General features: G+C 44.1%; 1 pseudogene; it reads left to right on the top strand.

Moving 5' to 3' along the window:
* Positions 1–4,435: 4,435 nt before the first annotated feature.
* LOC115896650 lies at positions 4,436–4,536 on the top strand (annotated as a pseudogene).
* Positions 4,537–5,884: the final 1,348 nt, after the last annotated feature.

Raw genomic sequence — 5,884 nt, 5'->3', positions numbered from 1 at the left:
GTCTTGAACTGCTGACCTCAAGTAATCCACCCGCCTTGGCCTCTCAAAGTGCTGGGATTACAGGCGTGAGCCACCATGCCTGGCCTTAATTTTCTATGTTCTTTTTTTCTACAATTATTTCTGGATGTGAAAGGGGGAAGGGATATTGGATCTCCTGCACTAATTTTCTCATTTTCTTATCTTTTATTTCCTGTTTTCCATTTTTTCGTTCTATTGTTTAGGAGAGTTCCTCAATGTTTCTTATCTTTTATTTCCTGTTTTCCATTTTTTTGTTGTATTGTTTAGGAGAGTGCCTCAATTTTATCTTCCCACCATTATGTTGAAATTCTAAAAATTTCTGTATCAAGTACTCAATACCCAAGCCTTTTCCCTTACTCTCTGAATATTCCTTTCTTTCTTTCTTTCTTTTTTTTTTTTTTTTGAGACGGAGTCTCACTCTGTCACCCAGGCTGGAATGTGGTGGTGCAATAATCTTGGTTCACTGCAACCTCTGCCTCGTGGGTTCAAGCGATTCTCCTGCCTCAGCCTCCCAAGTAGCTGGGATTACAGGCCTACACCACCACACCTGGCTAGTTTTTGTATTTTTAGTAGAGACGGGGTTTCGCCATGTTGTCCAGGCTGCTCTCGAACTCCTGACCTCAGGTGATCTGCCTGCCTTGGCCTCCCAAAGTACTGGGTTTACAGGTGTGAACCACCTTACCTGGCCTGAATATTTCTTTTTTACCATAGTCTGTTCTTGTTTCATGATTGCAATATCTTCTCTTAAATCTCTAAGGATACAATTTTTTTTTTTTTTTTTTTTTCTGAGACAGAGTCTTGCTCTGTCACCCAGGCTGGAGTGCTGTGGCCGGATCTCAGCTCACTGCAAGCTCCGCCTCCCGGGTTCACGCCATTCTCCTGCCTCAGCCTCCCGGGTAGCTGGGACTACAGGCGCCGCCACCTCGCCCGGCTAGTTTTTTGTATTTTTTTAGTAGAGACGGGGTTTCACCGTGTTAGCCAGGGTGGTCTCGATCTCCTGACCTCGTGATCCGCCCGTCTCGGCCTCCCAAAGTGCTGGGATTACAGGCTTGAGCCACCGCGCCCGGCCCTAAAAAAAGTGTTTTTTTAATGAGAAAGGCCACCTACTAAATTCCCATACATCCATAGATTTAGCCATGGAATTGCTATTCTATTTCATATATCTTTGTCTTTTCTTTGCTAATAATACACTTTTGCTGGGCTCGGTGGCTCACCCAGCACTTATAATCCCAAGACTTTGGAAAGTTGAGGTGGGTGGATCACTTGAGGCCTGAGTTCGAGACCAGCCTGGCCAACATGGTGAAACCCCGTTTCTACTAAAAACGCAAAAAGTTAGCCAGGCATGCTGGTGCATGCCTGTAATCACAGCTACTTGGGAGGCTGAGGCATGAGAATCGTTGAACTCAGGAGGCGGAGGTTGCAGTGAGCAGAGATCATGCCACTGCACTCCAACCAGGGCAACAGAGTGAGACTCTCTCTCAAAAAAAAAACAACAATTACAATAATAGGCCAGGTGCGGTGGCTCACGCCTGTAATCCCAGCACTTTGGGAGGCTGAGGCGAGTGGATTACAAGGTCAGGAGTTCAAGAGCAGCCTGGCCAAGATGGTGAACCCTATCTCTACTAAAATTACAAAAATTAGCCAGGCGCGGTGGCAGGCATCTGTAATCCCAGCTACTTGGGGGGCTGAGACAGGAGAATCACTTGAACCCAGGCGGCAGAGGTTGCCGTGAGCAGAGACTGAGCACTCCAGTGGCTGGATGACAGAGTGAGACTCTATCTCAAGAAAATAAAAATAAAAACAATAATAATTCACATGTTATTACTATGTAATCATAGCATTTTTTTGCTTTTTTTTGTCATAGCATATTTTAATATTTAATAAAACAAGTGCCTCCTCATTCTTTTCGAGAATTTTCTTGTATAATACATTTATATCTTTTAGATACACTTTATAATCAAATTGTCAAATAAAAATCATTGAGATTATAATTGTAATTATTCTAAATTTATTGACAAATTTGAGGAGAAAATTGACTTTTTTTTTTTTTTTTTTTGAGACGGAGTCTGGCTCTGTCGCCCAGGCTGGAGTGCGGTGGCCGGATCTCAGCTCACTGCAAGCTCCGCCTCCCGGGTTTATGCCATTCTCCTGCCTCAGCCTCCCGAGTAGCTGGGACTACAGGCGCCCGCCACCTCGCCCGGCTAGTTTTTTGTATTTTTTAGTAGAGACGGGGTTTCACCGTATTAGCCAGGATGGTCTGGATCTCCTGACCTCGTGATCCGCCCGTCTCGGCCTCCCAAAGTGCTGGGATTACAGGCTTGAGCCACCGCGCCCGGCCTGAAAATTGACGTTTTTATACCATTTAATCTTTCCATCCAGTAGCACAGTAGGCCTTTCCCTTTATTCAGATTGTTTTGCTATGTCTTTCAGAAAACCTTTATAGTCTTTTTCATATAAACAATCTTTATTTCTGATTGATTTTCTAGCTGGTTATTGCCATTAATGCCAGCAATGTAATGAATTAATACATTTCCTAAGATTGAAAAATCTTTGAATCTTGAGCTAAACCCTAATGGTTCGTGTGTTTTTCCTTTAATATATTTTTAGATTCTCTTTGCTAATATCCTATTTAGGTTTTATGCTCCTTACTCACAAGTGAGATTGGTCTATGCTTTTTTTTCTCTTCAAACTAGTTTTGTCAGGTTTTAGTAAAAGGATTTTGCTAGTCCCATAAACTGAAAGGTACGTTTTCAATTTTCTTCTATGATCTAGAATAGTTTATGTAATAGAGGAATTACTCCTCTAGCTCAACAACAACAAAAAAACAAATAATGCAATTTAAAAATGGGCAAGGACTTGAATAGACATTTCTCCAAAGGTGATGTACAAATGACCAACAAGCATATGAAAAGATGTTCAATGTCACTAATCATTAGAAAAATGAAAATAAAAAAGATAACAATATCATTATTTATTATTATTATTTGAGATGGAGTTTTGCTCTTGTTGCCCAGACTGGAGTGCAATGGCATGGTCTTGACTCACTGCAACCTCTGCCTCCTGGGTTCAAGTGATTCTCCTGCCTCAGCCTCCCAAGTAGCTGGGATTACAGGCACCTGCCATCACACCCAACTCATTTTTGTATTTTTAGTAGAGACAGGGTTTCACCATGTTGGCCAGGCTGATCTTGAATACCTGACCTCAAGTGATCTGTCCACCTCAGCCTCCCAGGGTACTGAGATTACAGGCATCAGCCACCACGCCCAGCCGAAAAATATATATTTTAAGTACCAGGTACCAGGCACCAGGTTAGATGCTGGGAATACATCTATTAACCGGCTGACCAGCACCCTGCCCTCCAGAGCATATCATTTAGCAAATCAGGCAATAGAAGGTCTTCCTGAGTAAGCAGAGGAGTTTAGACATTACCCTGTGAGACACTGCACTCATGTGGCCCTCTGATGGGAGTGGATGGAGAGATGTCCTCAGCCTGTGGATGACATGGAAGGGGGGTATGCAGAGGAAATGCAGAGTGTTGAAGAGCTAGGTCTCCAACACTCTGTGAGCCTCAGCTATGAACCCCAGACTAGAATGAATGCACTGCAGAGGCAGGGAAGCAGTCAGAGTTTCTTTTTTTTTTTTTTGTTTTTTTTTTTTGAGACGGAGTCTCGCTCTGTTGCCCGGGCTGGAGTGCAGTGGCCGGTTCTCAGCTCACTGCAAGCTCCGCCTCCCGGGTTTATGCCATTCTCCTGCCTCAGCCTCCGAGTAGCTGGGACTACAGGCGCCCACCACCTCGCCCGGCTAGTTTTTTGTGTTTTTTAGTAGAGACGGGGTTTCACCGTGTTAGCCAGGATGGTCTCGATCTCCTGACCTCGTGATCCGCCCGTCTCGGCCTCCCAAAGTGCTGGGATTACAGGCTTGAGCCACCGCGCCCGGCCTTAGCAGTCAGAGTTTCTGAGAAAGTCATTCATTCAGAGAGATGGAAAACTTCTTAATCTTTTCACAGATAATTTACATTTAATAAAAGTATAGCCTTTGTTTGATTTAAGCTGCAGGAATGAAGCTCTGACGATGGAATCATTGGCTTGAGTCAGTAGGAAGAAGAGGGGTTTGGTGTAGAGAGGCAGTCAGGGCCATCCCTGAAATCACCTCTTTTTAGGAGCTGTCCACCTCAGAGGCCAGCTCTGACCTTCCATGTGATGTGAGGGATACTACTTCACTCTCTGGACATCATTTTCACCATATTCAGAAACGGAAGCAGGAGTTCTTGGTTTTCCAGAAGTGAGGACATTCCCTCTTAACTCCTAAGTGATTATCACCCTGCCTTCCCCTGCAAACTCAGCTTTCCCAGAGAAAGCAGGAGAGAGAGGATGCAGGGAAATGGGCAGTAGGCACACTTAATAATCCTGTGAGGAGTGCTTGCTCTGACAGTGCATATACTAAAACTGAAATCATATAGAGATTAGCATAACCCTGCATAAGGATGATATGCAAATTTATGAAGCTTCTTAAGTGTAAATTTTGAAAGTCATGGGAAACAGACAAAGGTTCTTCCCAAACCTGGGACCATGCAACTCCCTGGAGACATTTAAAAGAGTACTGAACAGCCAGAGCCAACAGGCAGAGTGACCAGCTCATCCTGTTTTCCCCTGGACAAAGTCCTGTGTTCCAGGCAAACTGGGATGGCTGTCACCCCATCAGGAGGCTGGTCTTTAGCTCTGCATCTGCCATTGACTCCCTTCCCCTCATAGCCTGAGTTTCCTCCTCAATTGTAAAGTAGTATACCTGGACAAGATGATAACTAAGGGTCCTTCCAGCCCTGCTGGAACCAAGTGGAAATTTGCCCTGGCTGCCCTAACATCCAGAAGCCCTCAAGGAACTTGCCATGAGCATGGGCAGAACCAATCTCATCACCAGGGGACTCACCTGAAGGTTCAGGGACCTGCACATTTTCCCATACAGACCCTCCGCTGTTACTGATTCCTGTGAGTGACGTAGTTAATACCAGCAAACAGTGTATTATAATCATTAGTTGTCACTACAAAATAGAGTGAAGATGATTATTCCTAGTTGTCAGATTGTTTCAAGGAGTATGTAAACCAAACTAAGAAATGTAGAAAAAAAAAATTTCACAGTGCTCCCAGCTGACATTATATCCATTTAATTATACAGTCATATTGGAATGATATGTGGTTACCATTTCTATTTAGAATTTTGCTTGTGCCAGGTCTGGTGGCTCACACTTGTAATCCCAGCACTTTGGGAGGGCGAGGTGGGTGGATCACCTGAGGTCAGGAGTTGGAGATCAGCCTGACCAACATGGCGAAACTCCGTCTCTACTAAAAAATACAAAAATTAGCCGGGCATGGTGGCAAGCACCTGTAGTCCCAGCTATCCGGGAAGCTGAGGCAGGAGAATCGCTTGAACCTGGGAGAAGGAGGTTGCAGTGAGCCGAGATTGCGCCACTGACTCCAGCCTAGGCGACAAAGCGAGACTCAGTCTCTGAAAAAAAAAAAAAAAAAAAAGAATTTTACTTGGATTCCAGAGGAAGGATTTCCATCTTTTGATTTCTATTAACATCAAATAGAAAATGTTTCTCTCTGTTGCAAATCCTAAGTACATACTGTTCCAAAAGTGTGCTTTTTTGCCAGTTTTATAAGGCCTCCATCTTTTGGCAAGAATGTCAAAACCAATAAATTTGGAAAGTTGTTCCATTGCACTTTCCCAGAGTGAATCTGAAGCAAGACTGCCTAGCTTCACGTCTCAGCTCCGTTTCATTAATGATTTAACATTTCTGTGTGTCTGTGTCTTTCTCTGTAAAATGCAGATTGTCAGGCGAGGTTCCAGAGCTCTGGCACTGGAAGTG

This window comes from Rhinopithecus roxellana, chromosome 3, assembly GCF_007565055.1.
Source record: "Rhinopithecus roxellana isolate Shanxi Qingling chromosome 3, ASM756505v1, whole genome shotgun sequence".
NCBI lineage: Eukaryota > Metazoa > Chordata > Mammalia > Primates > Cercopithecidae > Rhinopithecus > Rhinopithecus roxellana.
This window is presented reverse-complemented; position numbering and strand designations above follow the sequence as displayed.